This window comes from Symphalangus syndactylus, chromosome 8, assembly GCF_028878055.3.
Source record: "Symphalangus syndactylus isolate Jambi chromosome 8, NHGRI_mSymSyn1-v2.1_pri, whole genome shotgun sequence".
Taxonomy (NCBI): domain Eukaryota; kingdom Metazoa; phylum Chordata; class Mammalia; order Primates; family Hylobatidae; genus Symphalangus; species Symphalangus syndactylus.
The window spans coordinates 130,854,777-130,874,071 of NC_072430.2; positions in this window are offsets into that span (position 1 = coordinate 130,854,777).

Sequence of the window (19,295 nt, forward strand, 5' to 3'; positions counted from 1 at the left end):
TCCAAGTTCTAACCCCCAAATTGGTTCCCTTCATTAACGATGATATATAGAATCGTTGTATTTTGCAGGTGTAAGGATGGACATTGAGAAATCCTATGCACTAAGCCAAAAACACTCAGGTCCCAGGAGGCTGAATAATTGCTCAGAATTGCACATCTAGTTGCTGGCACTCAGATTAACATTCAAAGGTTAGTTCGTTGCACTTTTAGCTTTCAGTTGAAAGAAAGGTGATGCTTCACACAATGGAATTAAGCTAAGCTGAGCTGACCTATAATTAAAAATCAAAGTCATGCCACCCAGCCTATCTACTCTGCTTAACATTCATGACTGTCACAGGTGTATCTCATAAATTACAATTATTTCTTTGGCCCCAGAAATCAATTTGGTAAATAGATGCATCATTTATACACAGAATCTCACATTTACATTTATCTCAGGACTAGGTGTGAAGGACAGGGTTGAATATAGCTAAAGGGCATACATTGAGGGAAATGAATTACATATGATATTACATATCTTACTATAATATCAACAATAATCTTTCATTTTTCAAGCATATTGCATATAAAGTGGGCATTATGAACTCCATGCACAAGCGAACAACAGAAGCTTATCATATGGCAAATGATTAATGCTGCCACCTCCAAGTTACCTTGGGCACAGCCAGGATGCATCTCAAAGATGTGTTAAATATCTATCAACACCTTCTGCAGTGATTGCTATAAAGAGAAGATAATGATGAAGGCACCAAGCTTGTCTTTCTTCAGGGTTAGATTCACGGAAGGGGAAAACAGGTTAGATTCACAGGAAAAAAAAATAATCAGCAAGAATTTCTGATAAATTTGGTAACTTTTGACACTTGTAAATTTATTCATTTCTTTGTTCGTTCATAGAACAAATATTGGTAAAGCAAAAAAACTATAATATGTCAGGTACTCATCTGTGTTTTAGACATAGAGCAGGATTCAGAACAAAGCCCTTTCTTTTAAAGGAATTTACATACTTTTGGAGACCTTAGAGAAATGAATTTGAACTATCTGGCTGTAAGAGGTAAGATACAAGGGAACAAGTGAAAAGTTTATGGGAGAACAAGAAGGAGGGAGTGTGGCTCTAAGTTTCTGTGCTAGTCACTTGCATAGGATGGCAGCATGGCTCTGGGAGTCCTGTCTGATAAGAAGGCATTTCTTCAGGGCAGTGAAAGAAGTGAGAGACTGAGGCTCACAGATGTTTACAGGGAGATATTTCTAAGCAGAGGGAATAGCATGTACAATGACTTTGACAGAGAAGTGTGGTTAGCCTTGGCATGTTCAAAAACCAGTAAGTGGGCAGTGTGGCTGAAGACTAGTGTGTTTGAATGTGGAAGAGGAAGAAGAGAGATTATTTAGGGCCTTATAAGTTGAGATAAAAACACATTACCACTGTATGAATAAAAACAAAACTTGCCAAAATGATATGATTTGTAGACAAATACAAATTTATAATCTTTATTATAGGGCACTTCACAGAACGGCAGGATCATTTTTTATACCATTTTCTGAAAACGCTGTAATCTGCAACTGCCATCTATTAATTTAATTTCATGGAAATACATTCTTGAATCAGACTTCCTTAATTTAAGTAACTGTCTGGCTTCGTTTAATTATTTAATCTCTCTATACCTTAATTTCCAAATCTGTAGTCTATGGATCATAGAAGAAACTAACAGCAATCTCTCTTATGAACATAAATGTAAGTATATGTACATATATACCAAACTAATGATAGCAGCCAAATTCAAAATAACATATTTTAAAAATTACATTAAAGAAATGCAGTCGGCTAATATTCAAAAATTGATTCTTGTGATTTACCCATATTATCAGAAAAATAAAGAAAAGTCGTATCATTATCTTCATATTTTAAGGAAAATCAATCACCCTCCATTAATTTAAAAGCTTAGTAACAAGAAATAGAAAGGCAGAGTTTTCTTAACCTAATAAAGAGAATCTACAAAACAAATTTTAGCTAACATTGTAGATAAGATGAGACTGTTCATTGTCCTTATATTTAAGTCATCATTGTGCTGGAGATTCTAGAAAACAGGCAAAGGAAGTTGTTTTTTTTTTAATAAAAGTTATAAGAATTGGAAAGATAGGAATTATAGGGTCATTATTTTCATATGAAATAATTGAGTACATAAAAAATTCAATAGACTGTACTGATATTTAAATGTAGAAAATTACAAGATGAAGGATCTATATAAAAAGTTTCTACATAGTAGTAAAACAATTCAGATACAATGTTTTTTAAAAAAGATACTATTTACAATAGCACCACAGAAACAATACAGAAACATCAAATACCTATGACTAGATCTAACTAACCACACGTACATGAAAGAAAACTACAATATTCTATTGAGAGAAATTAGAGAAGGCTTAAATAGAGAAATACATCATGTTCATAGATGAGAAGATACAATATTGTTAAAATGTTGATTCTCTACAAGTTGTTTTACAGATTCAATGTATCCCAATTAAAATCTCAACAGAAACTGTGTTGACAATTGACAAGCGAGTTCTGAAACATGTATGAAAGAACAAAAGATGAAAATTGTGAAGTCAAAAATTTTGGAGAATTTACACTGCTGGACATCAAGACATTATTGGCTCAGCACTTTGGCTCATGCCTGTAATCCCAGCACTTTGGGATGCCAAGGCAGGTGGATCATTTGAGGTCAGGAGTTCCAGACCAGCCTTGTCAACCTGGTGAAAACCCGTTTCTACCAAAAAAACAAAAATTAGCCAGGCAGGGTGGCACATGCCTGTAATCCCAGCTACTCAGGAGGCTGAGGCGGAAGAACCATTTGAACCCAGAAAGCGGAGGTTGCCAGGAGCCAAGATGGTGCCACTGCACTCCAGCCCTGGGCGACAGAGTGAGACTCCATTAAAAAAAAAAATAATAAAAAATAAAGGAAAAGAAAAAGAAAAAAACTTATTATTAAAGTACACTAATTATGTTCTATTCCAATCCCTATATAGTCAGTCATCTGTTTTATGCAAAGATTCTGCTGCAAAATGGAGGAAAAGATGTCCTTTTTAGAAAATGATGCTGAATTAAATCAGTATCTGATATATTAATAGTTTGGATGTTTATCTTCTCCAAATCTCATGTTAAAATGTGATTCCCAGTGTTGGAGGTGGGGCTTAGTGAGAGGTGTTTGGGTTATGGGGGTGGATCCATCATGAATGGCTTGGTCCCCTCCCCATAGAATGAGTTCATACAAGATCTTTGTTTAAAAAGGAGCCTGCCACCTCCCGCTCTCTCTCTCGACTCTTCTCTCACCATGTGACCTGCTGGCTCCTGTTTGCCTTCTGTCATGATTGTAAGCTTCCTGAGGCCCTCACCAAAAGCAGATGTCAGCATTATGCTTCATATGTAGCCTACATAACCATAAACAAAGATCATTTTTCTTTATAAATTACCCACTCTCAGATATTCCTTTATAGCAACAAAAGTGGACTAACAGTATCAATATAGGAAAAGTATGCATTTCAGTAGTTATCTTAAGCCACATATAAAAATCCATTCCAGGCCAGGCATGGTGGCTCACGCCTGTAATCCCAGCACTTTGGGAGGCCAAGGTGGGCGGATCACGAGGTCAGGAGATCGACACCATTCTGCCTAACATGGTGAAACCCCGTCTCTACTAAAAATACAAAAAAAATTAGCCTGGCGTGGTGGCATGTGCCTATAGTCCCAGCTACTTGGGCGGCTAGGACTGGAACCCAGGAGGAGGATCTTGCAGTGAGTTGAGATCCCGCCACTGCACTCCAGCCTCGGCGACAGAGTGAGACTCCGTCTCAAAAAAAAAAAAAAAAAAAAAAAAATCCACTTCAGATAGGTTGTAGAACTAAATTTGAATGATAAACAATAAATCTTCTGTAAGATAAAACAGAAACAAATCTTCATGATTACGAGGTAGTATTTGGATGGCAAAGTAAAACAATATTCATATAGCTTATACCCTGAAGCCAGCTTGGGGCACCAGGCACTAGGGCAGCAAATGTAAGTTGTCACTAATATGCCAGCTCTCCTGGTTGGCCTGGGGCATAAATCAGGCCTTCAACTCCTTCTGCTCCCACTAAGTCTCCTCTGTCAGTTTCTTAGAGGCATGAACCAAGTCCATGAGCATCTCCATGGCAAATACAGCAGAAAAGTCCAGATGAAACTGCCTCTACCTACCAAACTACTAAACTCAAAGCAAATAGCATATTTTTTAGGGACTTCAAGGATAAGAGCCACCAAGAAGGTGTAAAGGATGCAGTATGGTGATACTACCACAGCTGCATTCAACACACCCATTATTTTGGCCTGTGCAAAAGACAGATGGGACTTTGAAAATGACAGTGCATTAGTGTAAACTTAATCAGGTGGTGAAATCCATTGCAGTTGCTGGCCTAGTTGTAGTATCACTACTGGAACAAATCAACACACCCCTGGCATCTGTAATCTGAAAATGCATCTATCTCTCTTTCTCTCTCTCTGCTCTTTGTGTGTGTGTGTTTGTGTGTGTGTGTGTGTGTGTGTGTAATGAACTTCAGAAACAACTTGCTTTTCCCTAACAGAGCCAGTATCATATTAAACCTCCAGTCCTATGCCATAATCTACTCCTCAGGGACTTCTACGGCATCTTCATTCTACAGGGCATCATTACTCTGATAATCCATTACATTTATGATTCGCTGATTAGATCAGATGAGCAGAAAGTAACAACTGCTTCAGGCATCTTCCAAAGATATATGCAGGAGAGAAGAAAGTAAATAAATCCTACACAAATTTAGGGACCTACACCTCAGTGACATTTCTAGGGGCACAGAGGAATGGCATGATATTCTCAAAGTGAAAGATCAGTTGCTTCATGTGCACCCTTTTATCACTAAAAAAGAACCAAAATGTGTAGTGCACCACTTTAGAGTTTCCAGAGCCATAAACCTCACTTGGGCCTGGTATTATGACCAACTCCTTGAGCAACTTGATAATCTACCAATTTTGAGTGTGGCCAAGTCTTCAGCTGCCCTACTAGTTGGACCAGATGACCCTGAATATCCTCATGATGCTTCACACGTTTGTGACAGATGGGGTGCTTCATGGAGACGTTGACAAAACACTCTAGGAGGCTCACAGTACAACCATTTAAAATTTTGGATCAAAGCTATGTCATCCTCTGCAAACAACTATTATAGTTTTGAGGAACAACTTCTGTCTTGTTGCTGGGGCCAAGCAAAGAATGAATGTTTTATCATAGGCTACCAAATTACCATATGGCCTTAGCTGCCTATCATGAAATGGTTGCTGTCTAACCATCAAACCAAAAAGTTGAACAGCACAGCAGCACTTCATGTTCAAATGGCATGTAGGAAATTCAGCTCAGTCATATCCTAAAGGCAAATGTAAGTTGCATGAGCAAGTGGCCCACAGGCCATATTCCTGATCCAATGCCTCCTCTTTCTCAACCTGCCCTCATAGCCACATGGAGATTTCCCTATAGTTGTTTGACTAAAATAATATGGCTTCATTTAAAGACGGGAGCCCCTTGCAGACCTATTTGGGGTGGCCTTGGAGGACAAGGGTGAAGGAAAGGCCTCCAGTGGACAAAACTTTGAGCAGTGAATCTGTCTGTTTGCTTTGCTTGGAAGAAGAAAGATAGGGCCAGAGTTGTGAATCTACACCACTAACGAACAATGGCTAAAAGATTAGATAAGTGGTCAGGGACTTGGAAGAAACATAATTGGAAAATTGGTTCTGTAACTGGGCACAGACTATGACAATATTTGCTCTTCATCTGAACACTTACAAAACAACAACCTCAAACAAGAGAATTTTAATGATCATTTAGACAAAATGACCCATTCTGTGAAGGTAAGTCCGCCACTTCTGTCCTTGTCATGAGTGAGCTTCATGAACAAAGTGGTGATGTTTTAGGGCTAGAGTTTAAACTTGGGCTCAGAAACATAAACTATCACTCACCAAGGCCCATTTGGCTAAAGCCATTGCTGACCTACCATCAACAGGAACAAATGTTGAGCCCCCATTATTGCACCATTCACCAAGGAGATTGTTGAGGAACATGCTGCAGGTCGATTGCATCCAAGCTTGTCCAGCTTGCCTTATTTTGTTGTTGGTGTTGTTGTTGTTCTGTTTTGTTTTGTTTTAGGCTTTTAGCAGCTCTAAGCCATGGATTTAAGTTTCTGTCTCTAGTAATATGCAGAAAAGAAGGATGAAGAAGGGGCTTTACTGGCCAAACCAGAAACAGAAACTAAGAACCCATGACTGTATTCCTTCCCTTGGACACTCCTGCAAGACCATTCATAATGGAAGATGTAGCACTTTACTGTCACTGGAATAGATATTACTCTGAATATGGATCTACCTTCTTTGCCTGTAATCCTTCTGCCAAAACCATGGCTTCTGGCCACAATTGTGAATCTATGCCACTTAGTGGACAGTGGCTAATAGATTAGATAAGTGGACAGGGACTTGGAAGAAACATAATCAGAAAATTGGTTCTGTAACTGGGTGCAGACTATGACAATATTTGTTCTCATGTGAACCCTTACCAAACAGCAACTTCCATATTATTCACTTCATACACCTTTGCTTCTGACCAAGGGACAGTCTTGTATTTATGCAATTCGCTGGTCTTCCAATATTTCCTATCACTCTGAAGCAGTGGTATGATAGAACAGTGCAATAACTCAGTTATGGCACCAATTGGGTAAGAACACCTTATGAGGCTGAGATAATGTCCTCCAGGATGCAGTATATGCTCTAACTCAGCAACTATACGTGGTGCTGTTTCCCCATATCCAAATTTCATGAGTCCAAGGATCAACATAGTTGGAAATGAGAGGAACTCTTCTAACTCTTAGCCCTGATATTCCCCTAGTTAAAATGTTGTTTGTTAACAAAACTTTGAATTCTGGTGGTCTCTAGACCAGATAACACTGTTCCATATTTGTATGATTCAACATGGTAGCCACTAGCTACACATGGCTATTGAACTGTTGAAAGATGGCTACTTCAACTCAGATAATATAATTAAAAATTGATTTAATTCAAAATAATTTAATATAAATAGCCACATATACCTAGTGACCATCATATTAGACTAATGTTTATCTCAAAGTCTACAGTTTTAAAAGATTAATACTTTAACCAGGGGATTGTAACATTTCCATTACACTAAAAGTTGAAATTGATAACTGTCCATTTTAGGCTTCTAGGAGAATGATTCAACAGTTACTAGGCTGCCTGGAATAATGATTCCTGACTATCAAGGGGAAATTGTACTACTACATAGTGAGGATAAGGAAATATACTTGGAATGTGGAATATCCTTTGGGTGTCTTTTTAGTACTCTCGTGTCCTGTCATTAAAATAAATGGAAAATTATAACCAACACAGGCAGGACTGTAAATTGCCCAGCTCTTTCAGGAATAAATATTTGAATCACCATACCAGGAAAGGAATTGCAACCAGCTGAGTTCTTGCTTAGGGAAAAAATAATTATGGGACTGACATTGAGAAAACTGGATATTCACAGGTAGAAGAATGAAACTGGATCCTTATCTCACATCCTATACAAATGTCAACTCAAAATCAATTAAAGACTTAGATGCAAGACCAAAAACTGCTAGAAGAAAACATAGGGGTAAAACTACACAACGTTGCTCTGAATAATTATTTTTTTGATTTGACTTCAGAAGTGCAGGCAACAAAAGCAAAGATAGACCCAAATGGGATTACATTAAACTATAAAGCATCTGCACAGCAAAGGAAACAACAGCATGCAGAGACAACTTGTGGAATGAGAGAAAATATTCGTAAGCCATGCATTTAATAAAGAATTTACATCTGAAACATATAAGGAGCTCAAACAACTCAACAACAAGAAAACAAAAAAAACTCAATTAAAAAATGGGCAAGGGACCTAAATAGATATTTCTCAAAAGAAAACATACAAATGATGAACAGAAATATGAAAAAATGGTTAACATCACAAATCATTAGGGAAATGCAAATTAAAACCACAATGAAATATCGTCTCACAGCTGTCAGAATGGCTATTATCTAAAAGATGAAAGATAGCTAGTGTTGATGAGGATGTGGAGGAAAGGGAACTCTAGTACACTATTGGTGGGAATGTAAATTAGTACAGCCACTATGGAAAACTGTGGCATTTCCACAAAAAACTAAAAATAGAACTATCAGAGGATCCAGCAATCTCACTTCTGGATATTGGTCCAAAACATTTGAAATCTGTTTGTCGAACAGATGTCTGCACTCTCATGTTCAAGGCAGCACTATCCATGATAGCCAAGTTATGGAATCAACAAAGTTGTCCATCAACAAATGAGCAAATAAAGAATAGGTAGTTTATATAAACAATGGAATACTAATCAGCCTTAGAAAGGAAAGAAATTTTGTCACTTTCAACAACATAAATGAATTTGGAGAACATTATGCTACCTGAAATAAACCAGGCACAGAAAGACAAACATTGCAGGTTCTCACTTTATGTAGGATCTAAAACAATGAAACTCTAGGAGCAAAGAGTAGCATGATGGGGTTACAGAGGCTGGGGCCTGGGGGCAATGGGGCAATGATGGCCAAAGGGTACAAAATCTCAGACAGGAGGAATATAGGTTTTTTTAATAGTTCTATCACACAGTGTGGTAAATATAGTTAATAATATTGTACATTTCAAAATTGCTAAGGAAGTAAATTTCAAAAGTTTTCAAAAACATATAAGTATTTGAGGTGATGAATGTGAACTAGCTTGATTTAATTATTCACACTACATTCATGAGTCATAACATCACTTGGTACCCCATAAGTGTATATAAATTATAATTAACAATTACCATTTTAAAAAGAATGATACTGGTTCCAACTGTGTGGCTAGTTGTAGAAATGACTAGAGTAGCCATGGATATTCTTCTTTATTTTGATATGATGGTATTTGTATTCATATTAACTATTTTTTTCCTTTTTCTCTCCCAATTCTCTACCACCTACTATAAGGCATACTCATAGAAATTAAATTTAAATACAGGAGTTAAAAAATGAGAATTTGACTTAGCTAAAGGGATAAATAGTATAATCCAAAAATAGATTCAAGTATTTTATGTTCCCTTTTGAAGAGAAGGATAGCATATTTGGGGTTATATGAGAGATAGTTGCATTATGATAGAAATATAATTTTGCTTCTTTTTTTTTAAGAATTAAGGATAATTGAAAGAGAGCTGGAATGTAGTGGATTTTTCCTTTGTCTACGCAAATAATCTGGAACTGCATTTCATAGGAGTTCTTTCCATATGTGATTCTTTGTTAGCCCTGGTTGGAAAAGACATTCTAAATGAGATTTAGAAGGGGCTCACCAGAGGCTCATCAGCTATCACTGAGTTTTTCTCAAAGGTTTCCGCTTTTCCCCAAGCATTCTAGTTCTGCCTTGTGAGTTCCAGTTTCTTATTGTTCTCTTTTAAAATCAACATTTCTTCCTGACTTCTGGTCTAACTGATGTAGAATTATTTGAATTTTGATACTAGACAGGGGGACAGCATCCTCAATAGACAGCTCCACTGGTTTCCAAAATTGAGTAAAGTTTAATCATGGTAATAAATCTCTTATTATATATTATTTATAGTGGCTTAAGGTTTCTGATGAAATCTCAACTGATAGAAAATTTTTGTCAATACCTGCTAAAGTGGAACCTATGCATGCCCTATAAATCAGCAGCTACATTCCTAAATATCTACCTTTAGAAACAAGTACCTATGTGCACAAAAATACATAAACAAGAATGTTCATAGCTCTTTATCCATCATAGCCCCAAACTGGAAACAACCCAAATGTCTATCCACAGAGGAGGAATAAATCCAGCATGAGATAGCCACACATTACAATACATATCAGGGAGAAGGAGCGAGCTTGTTTCATGCAACGACAAGAACAAAACTCAAGACATGCTATTGAGAAAAAGAAGCCTAACACAGAAGAATGCATATTTATAGGAAGTTCATTAATCAATTGTAATAAAACTCAGAAAAGTGGTTGCCTTTAGGAGGAGGCAATGACTAGATTCAGTACTGGGTGGGATCTGGAGGGGTGCTCACCAGCATTATCTAGGAACAGATAATTTCATCTGGGGGAATTACATAGGTATATTCACTTTGTAAAATGTTGTAAGTTGTAGACTTAAGATTTGTACATTCTACTATTTGTATATTTGTACAAAATGACTAGAAATAATATCTACCTATCTCATAATATGTGGAGATTAAATGACATAGCTCATGCTTACCATGATAAAATTTCAATAAATACTACATAGCATTACTTTGTTCTTACAAAAACTAGTAAATGAAGATGAAAAGAAAAATTTTCACTAGGCAACCTTACAATTAGGAAAAATGATAATTTTACACTAGAGAAAAAATTGGACCTAAAATTATAACATCAGAGGTGCAGTGTCCATTGTTTATATAAGATCACAACCTCACATTCTAATTTAAAAGGGTATTTTACAGCAAAGACAAGAACAGAGCAACTAGAGATTTATGCAAGAGGATGTCTCTCTGCCTGATCTCCATTGTTCTCAGCCACAGCTCACTCTATTTTCTGCAAAGAACTCTTAAAATAAATTGGGGGCGTATTTATTGTCTGATTTCTCCCATTAATATGTAAACTCCATGAGGACAGGTACCTTCTCTATGTTTTCTGTTTTTTCCCAGAGCTACGGCTAATGACTATCACACAGTCAGTTCCCAAGTAAGTAAAGTGTAGTAAGTACAGTGATACACAGAGCTTGAATACCCATGACCTGAACATAAAAAGCCAGCACCTATGGCATGTGGGCCAGCCATCTTGATAGGGTTGGAATTCCCAACTTACCTCTCCCCTAGCTCCTTTCTTGTGGAAAGCCTGCCTGTCATAGTTAAGAGTTTCAGATCTGTAGAGTTCGAAGGGTGATTTTTTTCAAGGTCGACAATTTCTGAATTGACATTTCTGATACGGTTGCCCTTGTACTTTTCTTAATGAAATGACAACACCAAAAATCCTTTCCAAAATGAAGTGGAAAATGAAGGTGAATAAATAAATAACTAATGAAGTGGCCACAGATCAACTAATTATGATCACAATATCAGAAAATACACGTTAATAAGAAGTGTGTGTCATTTTGCTTTGCATTTATTTATAATCTGGAAAATGTTGACAGGACATTCTTGTGTCATCAAAAAAATTTATCTAATAATCAATGAGACATAATCACTATAAATAATTTAAAATCTATTAACTAAAAACAAAGATTTAACTGAGTTCTGCCAACGAGACTTGAGGCACATAGACATCCCCACAGCAGATGGGAACTGTCAAAGCCCATAAACATTCAAAGTTGCAAGACACGACATTCAGATGACAGAAACCAGAAGAATTCATGCAAATCAATGAGTCCAACACACCTTATTTAAAAGAGAAGATTTGACAGGCAAGAGAGAAAACCATTTTGAACCTTTGCTTTTGGAGATATCCCAGGTTTTAATTACCAAATGTCACCATTTCCTAAATGGAGATTTTTCTGCAGATAATCCTTTTAAAAATCTATTTAAAAACAGCCTTTCTTCTACTGATCTTGGTGTTAATGCTATGCCAAATTATGTTTTTTTCACTATTCAAAACTTCACTTTAATGGTATCCAATAACACAATAAGGCGACTATAAAATTTCCTTAAAAGATTTGGCCAATTTAATTTTAAGCTAATCTGTTTGGGATGGATTTTGTTTAATATATGCTTGTAGCTATAAGAATTATGAACATAAAGATGGCGATGTCTCTCCAGTTTCATTAGAAGAGGAGCAGAAACGTATTTGGAATTCAGTGCTCAGGATGTATGACAATATACTTGCAGAGGAAGAATACTATTTTTACTCAGTTTATATATCCATTTGGTGTTCCTTGTTGAGAGATGATGATAGAGCCTTAGGGGAAGTGAAAATACAAGCACCACCACTGGCAAATGAGATTTCCACTGAAAATGTCAATAAAATAACTGACATATACATGGCACTTGCTTATTTAAAGAATGCCTTCCTATGCATGAGTTAATTTGTTCTTGAAGTTAATCTAAGGAAGAGATTAAGAATATCTTTACTGGCCCCATTTACAACTGAAGAAACTGACAGTTGGGGAAGTTGCGAAACCAATTACAGACCACAATCACAGTTAACTCAACATCCAAGGACAAGAACCCTTTCAACTTCAAATTTTTGTCTTTCCCACACATCATAGTGAGCGAAGAATCACATGGATCTTCTGAAAATAACATAGTATTTTAAAAGAAACTGCATCGATATTGATCATTGCATTTTCAATGTGCACCTTCTATACTTCTTTGTGTTAGGACCAGGCGATGCCATGGAGAAGGAGAGACTCAGTCTCTATCCTGTATCTAAGTGGAAAGGTGATTTTTACGACCATCCCTCTAAAAAGTGACACCATGTAGTTCCTGGAAGAAGTGGAATATCTCAGCCCAGATCTCAAATTTGAGCAGGAGTTGGCCTGAAGTAGGGGCAGGATGTTCTAGGCACAGGAAATTGCACATACAAAAGCACAGAGACAAGAAAGTGTGACACAATCAAGTAACTGAAATAAATCCAGTTTGGTCTGAGTGTACTGAGAGACTGGGGTCACCAGGGGAACAAGCAGGTCACCAGGGAAACAAGCAGGCAATGGATCCCAGAGGACCTTATAAATCATTTTTAAAGCTTTAGACTTTAAGAGCAGTGGAAGCTTTGTAAGAGGTTTGAGCATTTCCTGTGTATTGACAACATTGTTTTAATGTTTGTTTGCATTCTTACAAATGGAAGACCTCTTTTGGAGCATGTTGGATCTTCTTTGGAAAGCTGCCAATGAGTAAGATTGCAAATGGCCAGATGGGCCTCAGAAAGAATAAGATTTCTGATCCAAACTGATATAAATTTTATTCTCGAGATAATACAAATGCATACTGACATAATTGGCCTTAAGGAGAATTAATACTATAACAAGCCCATAGGTTTTGATAATGTAATTGACCTATTTCTACTTGGGGTATCTTTTTGTACTCTACTTGGTTTTACAGACTAAATGGTCTTGGTTGTTGGAAATAACTTTAAATAATCTCCCAAATCTAGGCAAGATCCCCAGGCAATTAGAAGCTGAGATATTTGCATGCCAAACTGTAAGGTTCAGCATATGGTCCCAAATATTTGCATAAATAAAATCTTAAGATAGCATTTTCAGTGAGGTACTTTTATTTTTGTCTTTCATTCACAACACCTATACAGTGTTTCTTTCAAACACAGATCATCTCCTTATACATTGTCTTCAAGTAATATTTTGTGTATGTTATTTTTTCTTATACAGAAAATACAGCTGGGTGTGGTGGCTCATGCCCATAATCCCAACACTTTGGGAGCCTGAGGCGAGCGAATCACCTGAGATCAGGAGTTCAAGACCAGCCTGGCCAACATGGCAAAACCCTGTCTCTACTAAAAATACAAAAATTAGCTAGGCATGGTGGCCAGTGCCTGTAATATACCAGCTACTAGGGAGACTGAGGCAGAAGAATCGCTGGAACCCAGGAAGCAGAGGTTGCAGTGAGCAGAGATTGCACCACTGTATGCCATCCTGGGCAACAGAGTGAGCCTCCATCTCCCCCAAAAAAAACATATTGGGTGTTAAAAATAGAAATGTGCAAAAAGAAAAAGTAAAATATCTCACACTAGGCAAATAACTTGTTGATTGTTTTACAAAAATAAACTCATATCCCATATAGGGATTTATAGTGTTTTTTAATATTTTTCCATTTAATTACGTCTCATGAAGCTTTTTAATGTGATTATTCATCTGAATACATTTTAATGAGTGTAGCTTCCCATCTTATGAATGAAACTTCTTAACCAACTCCGCATTGCTAGACATTTAGGTTTCTTTTATTTTTTTAATTATAAACAACACTGTAATGTATGATGTATGATTAACTAACATCTAGTGGCATAATAAAAGTAAAAATATGCTAGCCATGGCATAATAAAAGTAAAAATATGCTAGCCACCATATATATATATACATACATACACACACATATATATACACATGTATGTAACATACACACACACACACATATATATACATATATATATTTTTTTTCTTCTTCTTTTTTGAGATGGTTTCTTGTTCTGTCACCCAGGCTAGAGTGCAGTGGCACAATCTGCAGCCTCTACCTCCCGGGCTCAAGTGATTCACCATCAAATAATATATTTATCAGCCCCAAATTTTTCTGCCTTTTCCACATTAATGTGACAAAAGCAAAGAAGTTCTTTTGGCCATCATATGCCTAAATAAAGGGATTAATATAGCATATATTTAGTTATTTTAAGAAATCATATTTATCTACACTCCAAGGTCATTGGAGAACAGGACAAAACTGTCAGTCTGCATGAATTTATGTGACTGCCATAAACAATCAATGCAAGCAACATAACCTTTAACATTGCTTATGGAGCTAAGTAAATAGCCTTAAGAAAGAAGTTTTTAAAAATATATATAGTCGCTTAGTTTCCAGCATAGAACATCTTGAGCTTCAAGGCAGGTAAGAAATTTTCCTTAAAAGATTACCCTGAGGCCAGGCACAGTGGGTCACGCCTGTAATCCCAGCACTTTGGGAGGCCAAGGCTGGTGGATCACCTGAGGTCAAGAGTTTGAGACCTGCCTGGCCAAACTGATGAAACCCCATGTCTACCAAAAATACAAAAATTAACCGGGCATGGTGGTGGGTGCCTGTAATCATAGCTATTCTGGAGGCTGAGGCATGAGAATTGCATGAACCTGGGAGGCTGAGGTTGCAGTGAGCCGAGATCGTGCCACTGCACTCCAGCCTGGGTGGTGACAGAGTGAGACTTTGTCTCAAAAAAAAAAAAAAAAAGAAAGAAAATACACACACACACACACACACACACACACAGCTAGAAGAGTAATTTAGCATTCTGAATTTGATCTAACTGGATGTCCTCATTCTCGGCTGGAGTCCATACTAGCCTCTCGCAGTAGAGAAACTTGGTCAGTGGTCACAACGGCAGACATCTGCAGATCATTGTGGTGATCTAGAAATACTGGTTTCCTACCTGAAAAGTTAAAATATTGAGCCTTATAACCTTGACCAAATTTAGTGTCCCAGTTTTTTAGAGTCTGGCCTCTGAAATCAGACCACCTGTATTTGAATCAGAAGTCTACCTCTTGCAATCTGTTTGAATTTTTGAACAAGTTATTTGGACCTCAGTTTCCACAGGAGACTAAGCAGTTGATGGGAGGTTTAAACAAAATAATCAGTATAAATCACTTAGTTCAATATCTGCCTCACAGAGCATACTTGGCAAATGTGAGGTACTGAGTTCTCAAATTTGTAAATGTAAATAGAGTAAGAAAAACAAATGCCAACTCCCTATCAAGACAATGTGTTATTTGTCTCACTTGTTACCCAGTTCAAAACGAAGTGGAGACAAGATCTTAAAACAGCTTGGTATGTCAAATCTTATTTAAAAGTGGAGGAGAAAGTAGAAAGATAAGAGGAGAAAAAGGGGGAGCAGGAGGAAGGATGGGAAGGGGAGGAAGAGCAAATGCATTCTAGAATGTACATTTGCACTTAGATATACAGATTATAAATTCATATATTAAAAAGGAATAAATTATAGCTATTGAAATGCCACTGATAGAAGAAATGTCTAATATCCTGAGACATCAGAGCATACAAAGTTATTTTCTTCTGGAAAACAGAATACCAACTTGAAGGTGATCTCTGTAACTTAACATTTCTGGGCGTTATTCTTGTCATTTGAAGAGTGAGAAATTTAGTAATTTTTTAAAAATAATGGTTATCAAAAATGCCTATGATTTAATGAAACAATATTAAATATGATAAATTCCAATAAAAGCAAAGAAATTGGAACTCCTTTAGGAAATTCTTCACTATAAGAAGGTTTACTTAAAGGAAGATAATAACAAACATTTTTCCTTCTGCTTGTATAAAGATCACTGAAGCTAAGGAAAGCATCAACTTAAAAGAAAATGTATTTTCAAGGGGAAATGGCACGGTGTTATAAGGAAATGAGAAAATGTGATATAATTTCACATCTGAAAACAGGCTATATTCACAACAAATTGATTTTAACTTATTTTAAACATGTTTATGGGTCTTTTATTATAAAAAGAAATGCATTATCATTGCAAACAAAACTACGTGAAAGTGAAAAATACAACACTTCAGTGATATAATTAAGAATTCTAAACTACTATAAATATCAAACCATTAATAATTTTCACTTGTAATAATTAAACTGGGATGGAATGGCACATTCCTGTGTCTATGTATTGAAAAACTGCTCGTGTCTAAATTTAAGGTATGTATTGAAAAAATAAAATCATCTATGGCCCCATCGTCTACAGATAATCACTAGTAACAGGTTTGTATATCTCCTGCCCAAGCTTACTCATTCTCTCTCTTTCTCTAACATTTTTGGGGGTCTGTAAATTGTTAAGCATTGTTTTTTCATGTAATCTTTGAACTCCAAAGGAAAAGATTAGCTTAGGGAGTAAAGGACGTTTGAAATAAAGAATAGGGGATCTTTCAGAAAACCCAAAGATGAGAGAAGAGCTGGGCATCACGAAATACTGGCATCAAGAAGAAGAGATGCTGGGAAAACCACTGTCTTCCATTACGCTCTTCTCTCTTTCTCTGGGGCCACTGAGCCTAATGTCTGCTTCTTTCTGCACATTTGCTTGTCACTACTCTCGTGGTTTTGGCTTTCTCACAGTTCGCTCTTGTAACTATTTCAGATAAACTAGCACCTCTCACCCCAATTCCATATTCTCAGAAGGGAGAATCTCTTTGACTCCATTTGTATTAGGAATTGAGAATAACATGCTGCAGTTCTCAAGCAAAGAAGCATCTGGTCTTGGTAGGCACTGCAGCATTAGTCCGTTGTACCATGAACATCTTCTATATGAATAAATGAAAATTTACTAATCTACATCATTGATTGATTCTATTTTATTATTATTATTGTGTGTGTGTGTGTGTGTGTGTGTGTGAGTGAGACAGGGTCTGGCTCTGTGGCCCAGGCTGGAGTGCAGTGTCGTAATCACTGCAGCCTCAACTTCCTGGGCTCAAGTGTTCCTCCCGCCTCAGCCTCCCAAGTAGCTGGGACTACAGTCGTGGCGCTACCACACCTGGCTAATTTTTATATGTTTTGTAGAGACAGGGTTGTTCCACGTTGCTCAGGCTGGTCTCAAACTTCCTGAGCTCAAGCGATCTGCCTGCCTCGGCCTCCCAAAGTGCTGAGTTTACAGACATTGGCTGCTGTGCCCAGCATTTTTTTTTTTTTTTTTTAATGTTAGCGTCATGGCAGAATAATTGACAAAAATAACTCACATGCATTTAAGATGTACAACATTTTAACAGTTGTGTTTTGTATTCCAAAACATTGGTAATACATTTTGAACACTTTTATCGATGAACACATAAACTATTTCTAATTTTTAAAATTAAAACAATGTTGTATAAAAATTAATGTATATGGAGACTTCTGCTCCTATTTATTTTTCCCCAGCTTTACTGAGTTATAATTGACATAGATTAGACAAATTGAACGTGTATGACACTTTGATATTCATATGTAATGTGATATGATTATGACAATCAAGTTAGTTAACACGTCTAATACCTCATTGTTACCACTGGGGGAAGGGGGTAGGTGGTAAGAACATTTAAGATCTACTCTGAACAAATTTGAAGTGTACAATACAGTATTGTTAACTACAGTCACAGTGCTGAATACTAGATCCCAGAAAGTATTCATCTTAATGACTGAAAGATTGTGCCTTTGACCAACATCTCCCATTCTCCCCCAGCTCCCCAGCACTTGGCATTCTATTGTTTCTATGAGTTCAACTTCTTCCGATTCCACATATAAGTGAGATCATTTTTTTCCTTGTCTAACTTATTTCACTTAGCACAAAACCCTCAAGTTTTATCCATATTGTCAAAAGTGGTAGGATTTCATTCTTTTGCATGGCTAAATAATATTCTGTTGTTTATATGTTACTATATATCCTTAGGAAAGAGGAATATTATAGATATAATTGTTAAGCTAACATGAAGTCATACTGGAGCAGAGTGAGCCCTAATCCCATATGGCTGGTGTCCTTATAAAAGAGGGGAATTTGGATACAAACATGCACACACGAAAAATGCCATGGAGAAATGAAGGCAGAGATCGGGGTGATGCTTCTACAAGCAAAGTAACACTGAAATTACCAGAAATTTACCAGAAGCTAGGGGAGATGTGTTTAACAGTTTCTGCCTCTCAGCCCTCAGAAGGACCAACCCTGCTGACACCACGATCTCAGACTTTCAGTCTCCAGAATTATGACACAATAAATTTCTGTTGTTTAAGATACCCAGTTTTTGTGACTTTATTACTGTAGTCCTAGCAAACTGATGCAAGATTCTGCCATGTTGGTACAAACATCCATAGTTTATGTGAAAGTTAATATTGAGTGTCAACTTGATTGGATTGAAAGATGCAAATATTTGCAAATCAAATACTGGATAGAGGACTTGTTTTCAGAAAACATAAAGAATTTTCAAAACTCAACAATAAGAAAGCAAATAACCAAATCACAGTGGTGCGATCTCGGCTCATTGCAACCTCCGCCTCCCAGGTTCAAGTGATTCTCCTGCCTCAGTATTGTTCCTGGGTGTGTCTGTGAAGGTGTTGCCAAAGGAGATTAACATTTGAGTCAGTGGACTGGGAGAGGCAGACCCACTCTCAGTATGGGTTGGCACCATCTAATCAGCTGCCAGTGCATCTAGAATAAAGCAGGAGGAAGAAGTTGGAAAGAGCAGACTTGCTGAGTCTTCCGGTCTTCAACTTTCTCTCGTGCTGGATGCCCTCTGCTTTGAAACATCAGACTCCAAGTTCTTCAGCTTTTGGACTCTTGGACTTACACTAGGGGTTTGTCAGGGGCTCGCGGGCCTTTGGCCAGAGACTAAAGGCTGCACTGTTGGCTTCCCTACTTTAGAGGTTTTGCAACTCAGACTGATCCACCACTGGCTTCCTTGCTCCTCAACTTGCAGATGGCCTAATGTATACCTTTACCTTGTGATCATGTGAATCAGTTCTCTTTAATAAACTCCCTTTCATATATACATATA